Raw genomic sequence first — 16,499 nt, forward strand, 5'->3', positions numbered from 1 at the left:
TGTGTTAACCACAAACTTGACAACAATGCTCTCCATTCCTTCGTCCAGATCATTAATGTATGATGTGAATAGTTGTGGTCCCAACACTGACCCCTGCAGAACTTCCTTAGTCCCCAATTACTATCCTGTAAAAACCCACTTTATCCCCACTCTCTACCTTCTGTCAGTCAGCCAATCCTCTATCTATCCCTGTGCCTTGCCCAACACCATTACCTAATTTAACAGCCTCCTGAGCAGCACCTTGTCAAAGAACTTCTAGGAATCCAAATTGATCATGTTCACCGGCTCTTCTTCGTCTAATTTGCTTGTTACATTCTCAAAGAATTCTAATAGATTTGTCAAGCAAGATCTCCTGTTGTTGAAGCTGTTCTGACTCCACCCTATTTTTACCCTGCACTTCCAAGTACACTGCAATCTCATCCCTAATAATGTACTCTCAAATCTTATCAGTGACTGAGGTCAGGCTAACCAGCCTATAGTTTCCTGTCTTTTGCCTCCCTCCCTTATTAAACCGAAATGTTACATTAGCAATTTCCCAGTCATCTGGGACCCTCCCTGAATCCAGTGATTCCTGAAAGATCACCACCAATACCTCTACAAACTCCTCAGCTGTCTCCTTCAGAACTCCAGTGTGTCGTCCACCCAGTTTGGGTGAGGTATCCGCCTCAGATTTTTCAGCTTCACCAGAACCTTCCCCTTCGTGATAGCCACTGTGGAGAAAGTGAGGACTGCCGATGCTGGAGATCCGAGCTGAAAAATGTGTTGCAGGAAAAATGTAGCAGGTCAGGCAGCATCCAAGGAGCAGGAGAATCGACGTTTCAGGCATAAGCTCTTCTTCAGGTGTTCACCAGGAAGTTCTGGTGTTTTGCACTATGACAAATATGCAAAATATCTATTTAGTTCCCCCGCCGTTCCTCTTTTGTTGTTGTTTCTTCTTCTTCTTCTTCTGCTTCTTCTTCTTCTTCTGCTTCTGCTTATTCCAGCCTAGTTTTCCACAGTCCAATGTCCACTCTCATCTCTCTGAAGAAGGGCTTATGCCCGAAACGTTGATTCTCCTGCTCCTTGGATGCTGCCTGACCTGCTGCGCTTTTCCAGCAACACCTTTTTCAGCTCTGATAGCCACTGTACTCATCTCTGCCTCCTGACTCTCTTGAAGTTCTGGTATTTTGCACTATGACGAATATGCAAAATATCTATTCAGTTCCCCTGCTGTTCCTTTGTTTATCATTATTATTATTATTATTCTCTCTCTCTCTCTCTCTTACCTTAACTTTTTCATACATATATAATATATAATCCGATTATATAATATCTTGCAAAACTCTTGCAATTTTATTTTACTATCTAGCTTACCCTTCCATTTCATCTTCTGCTCCCCATGCCACCTACTTTCTTTAGTTGACCTCTGCTAGTTTCTAAAGGTTTCTCAATCCTCTGTCTTCTGACTAATTTTCACCATAGTGCATTTTTTTTTATTTATTTCCCTTGTCAACTCTGTTTGCCTCATCTCCAACCCCCCCCTCGGATGTTTCTTGTTCATTGGGATTAATTTCTCTTGAATTACCCTCAGAAGCCCCTGCAATTGCCAGTCCACTGACGTTGCTTCCGGTCAACTCTGGCCAACTATTCCCCTCAAGATTTTGTAATTCCCTTCACTCATTACATTGGATTCAGTCTTCCTCTTCTCAAATTGCAGGATGGAATCTATGATATTATGGTCACTGCCCCCTAGGGATTCCTTCACCTTCAGCTCCCACATCAATTCTGCCTCATTACACACTACCAAATCCAGAAACGCCTGTTTCACAGTGGGCTGTACCACGAACTGGTCCAAAACACCATCTTGTAGACATTCCACAAATTCCTTTTCTTGGGATCCACTCCCAACCTGATTTTCCCATTCCACCTGAATATTGAAGTCCCCCATGATTATAGTGCCTTTCTTACATGCCTTTTCTATCTCCTAATTTATTTTCTTTCCACGTGCTGACTACTACCAAAAGGCCTGTACATAACTCCCATTGGGTTTTGTTTTCCCTTTGTGAATCCTCAACCCTATCCACATGAAGATTTTAAGCATGATGGCCCTATACAGAGGAATCCGAGTAAGATGGGTAGGCACTATTTCATTTGGATCATTGATTATTCAGTTAATTGATTTCCTCTGGGTCTTTCTGTGAAGTCTGCTCCCCATTCTGGAGACTAGGCAGCAGCACACCGCCTGTGAACCTCTGCCCCCAACCCTGCACCCCCGTCAACCCCCACCCACCGTCCAACCCAATGTCCGCCACCACTGGGGCAGCCAGACTGGATATCAACAGTAAGACTGCTGCTGCCTTTGTGGGGTAAGTCTCCAAATAGCTCACGCACACGCATACACACTCACAACTTTATACTGCAACGTTTTGACAGATTCCACCTTTGCCCTGTACAGGACAATGCTGGAGAGATTACGTGGGGAAGGGGCAGGGGGGCAGAGGGGGAGGGGTTTAGGGTTCACTCCTATGTAGAACTCCAGGGAAAGTGGTGGGGCAGAGAGGGTAGGAGGTCAGTCAATTAGCGACGGTGCCTGGACTGCCAAGGACTGTGCTCGGCAGCATTTCAGTGAGCTGAGTTCGTTTTTAATCATTGTACCTGTAAACAATGATGTGATCAGGGTTGAAACAGCTCTTTGACGTAATATTTCTATCGGGACCTTGACATTCCCTTCGGATAATCCAATATTCAGATTATCCCCTTCAGATAATCGAGGTTCCTCTGTATTCCTACTTTCAATCAATTAAATTTCATTTCTTATTAACAAGCCAGCTTGTTCCCTCTGCCCATCTGCCTCACCTTTCTTAAGGATCGATATCCTTTGAAGGATAATTCCCAGCCTGAACCCACTATATGTGATGCCATCTGTTTCAAACTCTGCTACAAGCTCATTTACTTCGTTTTGTATACTGTGCTCATTTACGTATTTAAGTACAGCACACTTGGGACTGAGTTGACCCACACCCCTCCCCCCCCCCCCACCTTCCCTTCTCATAGTTGACCCTTATCTGCCATGCCTGAAGTTAGATTCCTGACCTCTTTCATTCTATCTGTCCGAATTATTTATTCTGGAACCTTAATAAAACCTCCTGAGCCCTTCTCCCTTTGAACTTTTTCTGTAATGTTCCATGCAACTGCCCCCCACCCCCATTATTTAGTTTAAAGCCCTATCCATAGTCCTGGGTATGCAATTTATCAGGACCCTGGTCCCACCACGATTCTGGTGCAGCCCATCCCATGGGAACAGCTCCCTCCTTCCCCAATGCTGGTCCGAATGTCCCATGAAATTGAACCCATATCTCCCACACTAATCTTTGAGTCACATGTTTTCCTTTTCAATCTTGTTGACCATGTGCCAATTAGTTCACGGCTCAAGTAGAAACCTGGAAATAATTACCTTCTTGGTTTTGTTTTTTAATATAGCCCCTAGCTGCTCACATTCCCTTAGCAGAACCTCTTTGCTCTTTTTACCTATACCATTGGTACCTGTGTGGACCACGACATCAGGAAATTGCCCCTCCCACTCAGAGTTCCTCTGCAGCCCAGATGAACCTGGGCACTAAGCAGGCAGCACAACCTTTCGGCCAGAGGGAACCATTTATTCCCCTGACTATATTAACCATAATTATGACTACATTTCCCTTTTCTGTCCGCTCACCAAGGTGTTATAGACAGTTTACTCATCCTCCCTATAACCCCACTCTTATCTGCATGGGAGCAAGAATCTCCAATCTGTTGGATAGCTTGAGGGCTGAGGCTCCTTCAACACTACCTCCTGGGACCCTCTACCTGCCTCACTTGGAGTGACACCCTCCTGTCCCTGACCAAATTTGAGGGAGTTATTCTAAAGGATATGACAACTTCCTGAAACATATCATCAGTAACTCTTTCCCCCCCCACCCCCCGGTCCCCAATTAAATAGCACATGGTCCTGCCATTTTGTACCTTTACTTTTGAAGCACTGATAAGTTTCCTGAATTAACATCACTGGTTGTCACAGTCAATTTTTCTTTTTGAACCATTGCACAGTTTACCGATGAGCTCAGTATGTTTGGTGCGAGCTCAGTGTGCTTGGTGCAACCTTTAGGAATTGTAGTTCATTGTTTAAATTCAGAAATGAATATGTTGTTTCAATTGGTAGTTTTGCTTAATTATTGAATGATACAGTTCTTTGGCTGCTAGGTTCAGTGGTTCAAACTGGAAAGCAAGACAAACTATATATGCTTGGAGGGAGCAGGTTGTCTTTAACTACCATCCCATTGTGAGTCATTTATATGTAATTCCAATCTTTAATCCTGGGGTTGTTGGTGATCACCAGTGTTCTAATTTTATACCTTTTTATTAGAAAGCAAGCACCCTCTGGTTTCTATGTTACTTGTAAAATCTCAAAGAAAAAGGGTGCCTTCCTTCTATCTAATGAACAAACTAAATAGATATAAAACAGACCTTAAGGCAATCAACTCCCTTTACCTTCGATCATCTATTTTAAACATTGCTGGTATGGATTTCATCCCATAGCAATTTTCTTTTTGACCACATGCACCCTACCACCCTGCTCACACAGGCGAATTTAGAGCAAACTATGTCATTGAACAAGCAGGGAGTAGAACAATCCTTAATTTATGTTATTTTCCAGTAATATTGCCATTCTATCAAGTGCTTGACCAATAACTTTGTATAGAAGTGAAACTGCAAACACAGAAATGATTCACTAAGTCATTTTCAAAGACCGCAGCATTCATTCACTGTATTGTATTCTGTTTATGGTAAAGGCGACCGTGTGCATCATCTATATGCTTCTGGTGGGTATGTAACTGAGTGCCAAGGTCTGGATGGCTCTTCTGCAAATAGGACAATAGACGGCAGATAACTGAGGTTTAGATTTGAGATTGAGATTTCCTCCCCTTGTGCCTTCCCTCTGCTTCTGACATGCACTTGCTTTGAAAAAACCATACCTTTTTTAATTTGTGTCAGGTACAGCAATGCCACGTGAGATTCCCCCAGTTTTGGATCAATAATTCTGAAGTGAAGCTTTCAGATTTGTCTTCTATTGCCTTCTCTGACAGCCATGAGAGCACATCCCTGAGTCATCTCTCTGCAGAAGATTTGTTTTGGCAAGCGAGTATCTGGCATTCTGGCCACCTGACTATTCAAGTTGTGACTGGTATAGTGTGAACGCTTGGCATGTCAGCTCATGTGGACACCTCAGTGTCTGGTGTTTTGCATTCATCACCTGATCTTCAGAAGCTTCTGAAGGCAAACTGAGTGAGTGTAGTTAAGTTTCTTGGCGTGATGCCAGAAAACTGTCTCCTGTGTACTGCAGCTTGGGTGGGACTATTGTGCTGATGCTGCCCCTTTTAACAAGGTTATTTTGCCCTTGGTGCTTTTTTTTTGAGAGAGAAATCATAAAGGCCGATTATGGCTGAACTGGCTACTTTAATAATGGTTAACAGATACTGTCTAAGTCAACAATCAGAGGTGGCCTTTAGGGTTTTTTAAAAACAGTTGTACAATGAAAGGTGAGTGGTCAGTTCTCCCAGTTCGGGGATTTTCTAGTTTGATTTAGTTTTAGCAGGGGACCCCAAGAAGCTACTGGGAAAACATGAGGTTCCATGTTTCAGCTCTCTGCAATCTCTCTCTCTCTCGTAAGAACCTGTGTTTGTTGTTACCTTTTTGCAAAGGGGTATGTTTATGGGATGTTGCAGGAAATTGGAACAGTTCTTTAAGTTGCAGGGGGTATTGTGTCAGTAGGAAATTGTCGTTCTAAATTCAATTTTCTTTTGCTTGTGTTTCATTCGTTAGTTTCAAACAAAACAGAATATATTTATAGACTGAGTGGTTTGACCAGCTGCATCACTCCTGAAATATCCACCTTACAGCTAGAAAAGTCAGGGTCTGGGTTACCTTCTTGAAATGTTTTGAGGGAGTCTGGCCTGGTCCATGCCACTATTGTTTGACAGAATTTCAGTTTGATAGATCTGTTTCTGTCACTTTTTTTGTTTCCACACTGATGTTCAAAGTCTATTGAAGACTACATTTGCTTTGGTAATCTTGCATGTGTCTAATTGTCCATGTAGACAGACAGTTTAAGACAGCATGTTGCAGAGAGAAGCGAAATTGTCCACTGCTGGCTATTTTTGGCCATGGACTGAAGACTTTGACTCGACAGGACCTTTCTTGATGTTGATCATGAGGCTAAAGTGGTTGCATGCATCTGAGAACAACTCCATGCTACATTGCATGTCCAACTCTGCATCAGCAACTGGTACAAAGTTATTGGTAACAAAATCTTGCAGTATGCCTTTTGGCGAACTTGATTTTAATTTAGTTCGAATTGTCTCAGATTGAGCAGCTTCCCATTCACGTGGAATTGGTAATCTTGGTATGGCAAGCATCAGAGGGTATGACTGAGAATGGGCCAGAATACTCAGTCTTCAGGAAATTGTTGAACTATTGTGATGAATTTCTCAGGGCAACCAGACTTGCCATTGCCTTCCAAAGGCTCTCCTGACTGGTCAGAGAAACAAATATGGCATGGAGGTCCATGTTCTGTTCTTGGCATCAGATGAAGGGTCACTGGACTCGCAACTCTGCCTTCTCCCCACAGATGCCACCATGCCTGCTGTGTTTCTGCAGTAAGTTCTGTTTTTGACCCAGGAGTATAGGTTGTCAGGACCTGATTTCCATCAGTATTATAATGTCAGCTTTTCAATGTTAGTGCCATCATTTATTACCACAAAGCAAGTTAAGCACTAATCCCGGAGTAACAAAGGGACCATACCACACCAGCAGACCTTTGAATGTAGCCAATGTACTTTGTTTTGAATTTAGGACCTCGTCTGTTTCTTGAGGGTATCCCTGTTTTTAAAATGTCTCTCTGAATGCTTTACTGAAATAATTAACATGCTGTTTGGCAAACTATCCATAGGTCAGAACTTTCATGAGAGTTTGTGAAGTGCATGCAGAGGTCAAACATAGAAAATCTTGGGTAGGATGTTGTGATTTCCTGTTGTGTTCAGTGGTGGCAGAACTTCACATTGTTAATGGTAATTATCCTTTGGGCTCATAATGGTTTCCTTTCTAATGTGGAGCAATGTCCTCTGGCTTTGTGCAGGACACATTATTCCATTCATCTCAGAAATTTGTGATTGTTTTTACGAAACTTAACTGTTTTTGTCCCTGTTTTGATTTATGGATGTCGCATTATCAGCAATACCATCGTTTATTGTCCATTAATTGCCATTACGAGGTCATGTCAGAGGGCAGTTAAAAGTCAACCACACTGCTGTAGATCTGATGTTACATGATTGAGTCAGAATGGAAGATATCTTTCCTTAAGGGACACAGGAGTCTTAGTCTTTTTTTTAACAACTATCTGGTAGTTTCATGGTCATTACTAATGAGTCTAATATTTCATTGAAGATTTATTAATTATTTGGATTTGCCTTCACTGTTTTGGTGAGGTTGCCTAGAGTATTAAGCCAGGGCATTGTGGCTGCATTATCATTATGTTACCACCTCTACTGCATCATTTTTAATCTTTTCAGTTGTATCTGTATTTTAAGTTTAGTCCATGAAGTCTCATAATTCTTTATAAAGTCACCATAATATTTCTTTGAATTTGTAGGGCAGAGTGTTACTGGAAAGGAGCCTCACACAGTATGCTTAGGCTACACTTGATTCATTGCCTTTCACTTCAAAAATAGTTATGCCATAAATCGCTGGGAATGTAGATATTTCTTATCAATCTGTTCAGACTTGTTAATATACACTTTTAGAGCAAGTGGGAATTTAACCCAGGCCTCCTGGCACAAAGATAGGGATGTTACCACTATGCTGCAAGAACCTAGTGCTGGAAATAGAAGCTGATAATGGTATGATGGGAGCACCTTTCCATCCAAATTGTTGGTGTATCCATCTGTCCGCAGCCAGTGACATTTTAAACAAACACAGAAAATCCTGGAGAAACTCAGTTCTGAAGAAGTGTCATCCTGGACCTGAAATGTAACTCTGTTTCCTCTCCACAGATGCTGTGAGACCTGCTGAGCTTCTGCAGCACTGTGTGTGCGTTTATATCGGGTTTCCAGCATCCGCAGTATTTTTCTTTTATTTCAGTAACATTTTTGAGGTTTGAGGAAAACCAAATAAAGGGATCGGCTGAGAAGGAAGAGAATTCTAAATGTGTACACAAAGGGGGAAACAGAATTAGTTTGGAGAAAGAGGAAACACAATAAGGCACCAGGGAAAAGTAAGCAAAGCATCTAACAAAACTGACATTAATAAAATCTCGAAGTACGATTTAGCATTTGAAGAAATATTTAATTTGTGGACCAGAGAGGTTGATTGGTCTTGAATTAACCATCAGCCTGATTCTAAAAATGTTCTTCTGCTGTTAATCACCAAACCTAACTACTGTAGGATTTTTGTTTGGCAATTAATTTAAAATAAACTCCATGCTTTAAAAAAAAACAGAGAGACTAAGGGCAAGATGCTGTTTGTTGAAAGCAAACAGTGAAGCAGCATAAATTGACCAATAAATTCCAGAAATTTGCAACTCATGGTGTGACTTTTTAATTCCGTGCAATGCTTCAACAACGTCTAACCGTGCAGACAGCACATTTTGTTTGTTTTTGCCACATCATTGCGGGTGTGATAATAGAGATTGATTTGTCCCAATTGTACCACAATGTAGACAGGAAAGCAGATTTTCATTCCTTGTCACCAAGTTTATGAGAAAAGATGAGGGACGAACTTACTTTTTGTCGTATACTCAGTATGTTTCATTTTATTTGTTTGAACAATCCCAATTACTGCCAAGTAGGAATTCCTTAGGTTGCTAACACACCATGTGTTCTCCTAATTGTACTTTTTTACAACTTCTTTTTATTGGATAAGAATTAGTGAATAATTAATTAAACTACTTTTTTGATGTCTGTACTGGTCGGGAGTGAAGCGCTGGACTGTTCGACATATTTTCAGCTCTTATTGACGTAAGTTGTTGTCAACTGCAATCATTTCTGACATTTGTTGTTGATTACTGTTAGAGAGTCAGCAGAGGACTAGTGGCAATTTGTGCAGGCTTTTAAATTTATTTCTTGCTTCAGTAAGAATGTTAAGCGTAATCAGTAGTTGCATTCTCTTGACCTTTTTTTAGACTATTTCCCAGTGATGATTTGACAATGAGGTCTGCGTTACGTGTGGTAGTATGAATAGTTTCCTGTTTCTATTCCACTGGCCTTTTCTGAATCTTATCATCTAACAACACCACGTACTCAACAAGTCCAGACTTGTCTGCAGGATTCTCTCTCTGTAACCTGAAGCCTGCTGGTTATAACTTGATTTTTATTGAAATCGGCACTGTGTCACAGCTAGATCTTTCAAAGTCATGTGTAAGTATATTTGGTAGTTCATTTTGCAATACTTTAGCCTTTGTGGATTTCTGCCCCCAAAATAGCTGCTGAGAAATGGACGTTGATATGTTACTAATGGTATTTAGTTGTCGATGCAATGGTAGCTGTGGATTTCCTCTATGTTAGACCATAATACCATGAGATATAGGAGCAGAATTAGGCTATTCAATGCAATGAGTCAGCTCTGCCATTCAATTATGGCTGATATGTTTCTAACCCATTCTCCTGACTTCTCCATGTAACCCTTGATCGACCTATCTAATCTATCACTATCTTAAAGGCACTTAATCTTGGCCTCATCAGCCTACTCTGGCAAAGAGTTCCACAGATTCACCACTCTCTGGCTGAAGAAACGCCTTCTCTTCTCAGTTCTAAAAAGTCATCTCTTCACTCCTCAGAGGCTGTGCCCTCCGGTTCTAATCTTTCCTACTAGTGGAAGCATCTTCTCCACATTCACTCCATTCAGGCCTCTTGGTATTCTCTAAGTTTCAATCAGATACCCTCTCATCCTTCTAAACTTAGAGTACAAAAAAAAGGACAGTACTCAACCTCTCCTCCTATAACGATCCATTCATCCCTGGGATCATTCTTGTAAATCTCCTGTGGACACCCTCCAAGGCCGGCCACATTCATCCTTCGATGCAGGGCCCAAAACTGCTCAGAATATTCCAAATACAGTCTGACCAAAGCCTTATGCAGCCTCAACACTATAACCCTGCTCTTGTATTTTAGCCCTTTCAAAATGAATGCTAATGTTGCATTTGTCTTCCTAACTGCCAACTGAATCTGCATACTGTGTCAATGGTGACAAAGTGCTGAGGGAACTCAGCAAGGTTTGCAACAGTAAGGCCTCTTCTGGAATATTGTGAACTGGAGGAAGGTTATTGTAGGAAGGTTATTGTTAAACTACAGAGGGTTCAGAAAAGACTTACAAGGATGTGGCTGGGAATGGAAGGTTTGAGTTGTAAAAATAGGCTGGGATGTCTTTCACTGGAGAGCAAGAGGTTGAGAGGTGACTTTATTAAAATCAAGAGGGGTTTGGGTAAGGTGAATGGCAGGTGTCTTTTTTCCTTAGGTGGGGTATTTCCAGATTGCGGGCACATTTTTAAGGCGAGAGGCAAAAGATTTAAAAAGGGCATGAGGGGCAACATTTTTACACAGTGTTTCATATGTGGAATGAAACTGCCAGAGGAAATGGTGAAGCAGGTACAATTACAATATTTAAGAGACACTTAAATGCACAGGAATAAGAAGAGTTTAGACTGATATGTGTCAAGCGCAGGCAGGAGAGACTAGTTTAGTTTGGGATTATGGTTGGCATGGACTGGTTGGACCACAGTGTCTGCTTCCATGCTGTATGACTTCATCTGTGAAGATGGAGATAAAGTTAAAGTTTTGAGTCTGATACAACCCTTTGGAACTATTAGATGAGGTTTTATGGACTCATTTCTGTTATTACTACTGGTGCTGCTGCAGTGGTCCAATGTAGGAATATTCTTTGCTTGGTCATTCTCACATTTTATCAGTGGTGTATCTAAATGGAGGAATGGACCAAGAAATCAGGTGGTGGAATTTGCATCTGAAAACTATTGTCATGGATTGGAGGGTCTAAGTGGTCCTGGATTTGAATTTTCAGAATGTGCTTGATAAGATGTTAAACATTCAACTCCTTTAGAGAAGAGCCCATGATGGTGCCAGTAGTAAAATAGCATGGATACATGATTGGTTGACGAGTAGAAGACAGAGTTTTGGGGTAAGGGACACTATTAGTCTGGCTAGCTGAAACTAGCAGATTCCCACGAAGATCAATGATGGTCCGCAATTAGTTGAAATGTAGATTAGTGACTTGGATGAGGAAAATGAATGTACTATAGCCGGGTTTGTGGATGATACAAAAATAGGTGTGAAGGCAATTGGTGAGGATGATCAAGTCGGCAGAGAGATAGACACAGGTTAGATAAGTGAGCAAAACGAAATAGCTGACAAAATATAAAGTGGGGAAAAGGGAAGTTATATACTTTTTGGCAGGGGGCATAGAGCGGCTGAATATTATTTAAGTGGAGAAAGACGCAGAAAACTAAGAACAGAAGGATTTAGGTGTCTTCATGCATGGATCACAAAGAAAATTAGCCAGGTTTAGTGGGTAATAGGCAAGATAAATGGAATGCCGGCCTTTATTTCAATGGGAATGCAGTTGGGAGGTTTTGCTAAAATTATAAAAGGCACAAATCCGAGCACATCTGGAATACTGTGGACTGTTGTAGGCCCCTTTTATCTAAGGAAAGACATACTGGCATTGGAGCAGTTGATAGAAAGCTCACTGGGCTGATACCAGGAGTAGAGGGCCTGTAAAATGCGGAGAGGTTGAGTTGATTGAGCCTGTACTAATTGGAATATTGAAGAGAGAGAGGCCATATTTATTGAAAGGTGTATGATTCTTGGGAGAATTGTCAGGGTGTACACGAAGGTTGTTTTTGCCTTGTGTGAGAGCCTGGTAGCAGAGGGCATAATCTTAAACTAAGGGATAGCACATTTAAAACAGATGATGATTGGTCTTCTGAGGGTGGTGAATCCATGGAATTCTTTGCTGCAGAAGGCTGTTGAGACAGGGTCATTAAGTATATTCAAGCATGAAGTAGACATTTTTAATTACATAATGAATTGAGGGGGTGGGGGAAAAGGCACTGAAGATTATCAGATAATTCATTGGTAAAGCAAATGCAGTGAGCTGAAAGGCTTCCCTTTGCTCCTGATTCCTTTATAAGAACAACTGCCTTCTTATATTCTGCATTTGTCAGGCAGCCTGTGGGAACTTAGAAAATAATTTCTTGAATTCTTGTGATAGGTTGTGATCATATCACTGTAGTTTAATATTACTTATAGATGTGGCCAAGTGATGTTTTAGAAGGCTAGTTTTTGTTTCTGTATAACAAATTAGTTAATTCAGAAGATTTCTTCTTTAATATGTATTGGTAGAACCACTACTATTATCCTAGGTTATAATGTCAGGAACATTCGAATATGTGACGTGTGTGTTGCTTCAAGGCTATAAAATCTCATTGCTGTTCCAGATGCAAGGGCACATAAGGAGCTCAGTCAAAAGATGTTCTTGTTGCAGTAAGTTGTGTTCATGGAGAATGTATTTTTCTCTTTCTTTCTTATTGTGTGATATACACTCAATAATAGGGACCTGGCAAGTGTTGTCGAACAAAGATACCTTGGAATGCAGCTTCATATTTCCTTGAAAGTGCAGTCACAGGGAGACAAGGTAATGAAGATGATGTTTGATAGGCTTGTCTGTATTGGTCAGTGCATTGAGCATAGGAGTTGGGAGGTCACATTGTGGCTGTATACGATGTTGGTAAGGCCACTCCCGGAATGCTAAGCTTAATTCTGGTCTCCCTGCTATAAGAAAGATGTTGTGAAACTTGAAAGGGTTCAGAAAAGACTTAAAAGGATGTTGCCAGGGTTGGAGGATTTGAGCTTTAGGGAGAGGCTGAACAGGCTGGGGTTGTTTTCCCTGGAAAGTTGGAGGCTGAGGGGTGACCTTCATGGGGGGTCATGGGTAGGGTAAATAGTCAAAAATCTTTTCCCCAGGGTAGGGAGTCCAAAAATAGAAGGCATAGATTTAAAGTGAGAGGAGAAAGATGTAAAAGGGACCTAAGGGGCAACCTTTTCGCATAAAGGGTAATGTGTGTATGGAGTGAGCTGCCAAAAGAAGTGGTGGAGGCTGGTACAGTTACAACATTTAAAAGGTATCTGGATGAGGATATGAAGAGGGATATGGGGCAAATGCTGGCAAATGGGACTAGATTTATATGTGGTCGGCACGGTGGCACAGTGGTTAGCACTACTGCCTCACAGCGCCAGAGACCCGGGTTCAATTCCCGCCTCAGGCGACTGACCGTGTGGAGTTTGCACATTCTCCCTGTGTCTGCTGAGGTTTCCTCCAGGTGCTCCGGTTTCCTCCCACAGTCCAAAAATGTGCAGTTTAGGTGAATTGGCCACGCTAAATTGCCTGTAGTGTTAGATGCAGGGGTAAAGGTAGGGGAATGGGTATGGGTGGGTGCGCTTCGGCGGGTCGGTGTGGACTTGTTGGGCCGAAGGGCCTGTTTCCACACTGTAAGAAATCTAATCTAATTTTTATATAGGCTATATGGTCAGCATGGATGAGTTGGACTGAGGGGTCCAACATTTTTCCTTGCCTCACTCAGTTTTTTTTAAAATGCTTTTTCTCTTTGGCTACTTGAATTTGCATGTGGAACATCTATTTTATTGATTTTACATTTGCCAATGGAATGTTTATGGAATGTTACTATATTGGAACAGTTAATTAGTAATAATTACTGTATCTATTGTTTTGTTAAGCATTTCGATTGTTGCATCTAAGCTATTTTAAATTTTTTCTTGTATTTTAACAATAGTGTATGAATAAATTATGTTTTGCTTAGCTTCTTTGTGCAGTATGACCAAGCAAATTGCATCTGTAACACAACACCTTACATTTACCTATAAAATAAGAAAATGTTAGGGCCTAGACCCTAACTTCTGAATATTTTGAGGAGGGGTTGGTCCATAACAATTATTTTCTTCAAAGTGTGATAATATTGAGCATAATTGTAGAGATGTGCCAGGAAAATATGACAGAAATACAAACTGGAGAAATCAATTTTATAATGAAAATGGCTAACTTGCTGTGCCGTTCCTGTTGATGATTTTGTAAGAACAATATAGGTGAAGTAAATATTATTTGTGAAACTGAAGAATTACTTGGGTGATGGCTTTGGAATGTGGGACTGGTGGAAAGGAAGCCAAAAGTCTGTCAATGGTGGAGTGGTGCCTCAGGGTTTACAATTATTTTTGAGGTAATTTAAGGATCAGTGAGCCAAGGAGATGCCAAGAATAAAAAAAGGTTGTTTCAGTCTTTCACCCTTTTTGACTTGGAGAGCAGCTTAACATAAAACCCAAACTGCAGGACCTCCTTTGGGCCATTAGGCACTTCCCAACATGTTTCCACCATTCATCCGCCTCTCTCAAAATATATGTAACACTTCTGAACCATCTGTCATCCCCACAATATTTTTATCCATCACCAGCAATACCTAACCCTCAAAGCTCCTATGTCTAAGCACTAAGTGTTGATATTTGTTGACTTTACACAGACCTCATTAAAATCATAAATTTATTTCCACAAACAATGGAAGAGCAATCAAAAGTACTTTGTTCAGTTTTCAGGTTGAATACGTTTGAGTCCCCACATTGGTTTGCTGATATTATTTTTCACAGAACAAAGGCTGCAAAAGCTGATTAGACCTGAATGTGAATGTACCGATTTATGTTGCAGTATAATTTTGCGCTTGTTGCTTCCAGTGTGGGCTGAACAAATTTTGTGATCCTTGCTCACATTACAAAATGAACTGTTGAGAGACTCTTGCATGAGAAAAGCAGGAACCAAATCATGAAGTTAATCAAGAGTTAAAGAGAGCAAAGTGAAGATCCGTGATCTCACGCATACCACTCCACATGGCTGAATTGACTTGTTATATGGTAGCTTCAAAAAAAAACTTTATTGCAGTTAGGTTGGTTGGAAAACATAGCACTCACCAAACAGTGTCTTTTCCTATACTGAAGTAAGAGACAGCAATGGAAGGCAGTAGTCAGCATCATCTAGAAGAGCAAGTGAGGTGAGGAACTGAGACAGGTAGTTAGCATTACTAGAGAAGGGAGCAGTCTGCGAACTTCTGAACAGTGCAAGAAGGAAGTTAAAGAACAGTACAACACAAGAACAGGCCCTTCGGCCCATCACATCTGTGCCAACACACTACCCCTTTCTGTACTGGGAACCACCTCCTGCAGTTAAAGGAATAAGTTAACTCAGTAGAAAAGTTTTTAGTTTGTTTAGTTTCCAGGCCAGGAATGCTTGGTTAGATATCTGCAGTTTGTTAGAAGCTGAGGAAGTTTTCAGCTCTCAGTTTTGAGAGTATTTGGGTAAGACATCAAATTAGTTCAGAGGAAACCAAATAGAAAGATTGGAAAAATGAAAAATATCAGCAAACCAATGTGGGGACTCAAACGTATTCAACCTGAAAACTGAACAAAGTACTTTTGATTGCTCTTCCATTGTTTGTGGAAATAAATTTATGATTTTAATGAGGTACACCTAAAACATTTATAGGGAGCAATAATTTCTCTGGTTTTGAATCTCTCTAATACTGTTAGGAAAGAAACAGCCATTGCTTTGCTGTGTTTCCAACTGTATTCTATATCTGGTATGCTAATCAAGATGTGCCTTTATTTGTTTTAATCTTTTGTGTAATAAAGTTCTGTTCTATTTAAGAAAGTCTGCAGTATTGTGTGATTGTTTCAGTGACTCAGCATCATGTCAACTAATTTCAAAACAAAATCTATCATTCCGGATCTCATTCTGGGATCTAACTTTTCCAGTAGTACCATCAGTGGGATCATAACAAAGGCAACATGTAAAATGGATGCTATGAAAATGTGCAAAAGGGACGACAACTTTTGTATGAAATATGGGATGGTTTGATTGATAAATTTTGTTAGTATATTTGTTTTGTGTTTGATTTTATTTTAGCACTGTTGTCACCTCAGAATGTTCAGTAAACTAAGAAAGTGAAGGTCTGGTGCTGGTGGTGATGGGAATTTGGATTGAATCCATTGGTACAATGATCAAATTCACTCAACACCGGTAGCTTAGCCAGAAGTGAATTGTTTTGATTGCCTCCTCTTGATTAATATCTTTCATCCCTTCCTCCACTGATCACTATGGTGGAATCACCACATGGCCTCTGGTGAGCTGTGTAGTAGAATAGGGTGATGAGTGTGGTAAGGCCCATCCTGATGTTGAGACCATCTCGTATCATCCTCTATGCTTTTTAGAAGCGGCATGGTGAGATTCTCACTCGACAGCAGTAAGACACTGGGAATTAAAGATTATTAATGGCAGAAGCCGCCTCGTTAATCTTTAGACTTCCGCCTTAACAGACATGCGACACAAACTAAATGTTGGGAAACTTGACGAGGAAAGCAGTG

At 40.9% G+C, this 16,499-nt stretch overlaps 1 protein-coding gene across 4 annotated transcripts in view; it reads left to right on the forward strand.

Annotated features, from left to right (window-relative positions):
* rbl2 (retinoblastoma-like 2 (p130)) overlaps positions 1–16,499 on the forward strand; it is a 143,772-nt gene that overhangs the window by 43,255 nt on the left and 84,018 nt on the right. The window contains exon 1 of one of the 4 annotated variants that reach the window (XM_072547365.1): positions 9,410–9,425. The exons of the other annotated variants lie outside the window; for them this stretch is intronic. The gene's annotated coding sequence lies outside the window, so the exon portion shown is untranslated. Of the gene's footprint in view, positions 1–9,409; positions 9,426–16,499 lie in introns of those variants that run through there. 4 annotated transcript variants of the gene reach the window in all.

The sequence above is a fragment of the Chiloscyllium punctatum genome, chromosome 26 (genome assembly GCF_047496795.1).
Source record: "Chiloscyllium punctatum isolate Juve2018m chromosome 26, sChiPun1.3, whole genome shotgun sequence".
In the NCBI taxonomy this organism is placed as follows: Eukaryota; Metazoa; Chordata; class Chondrichthyes; order Orectolobiformes; family Hemiscylliidae; genus Chiloscyllium; species Chiloscyllium punctatum.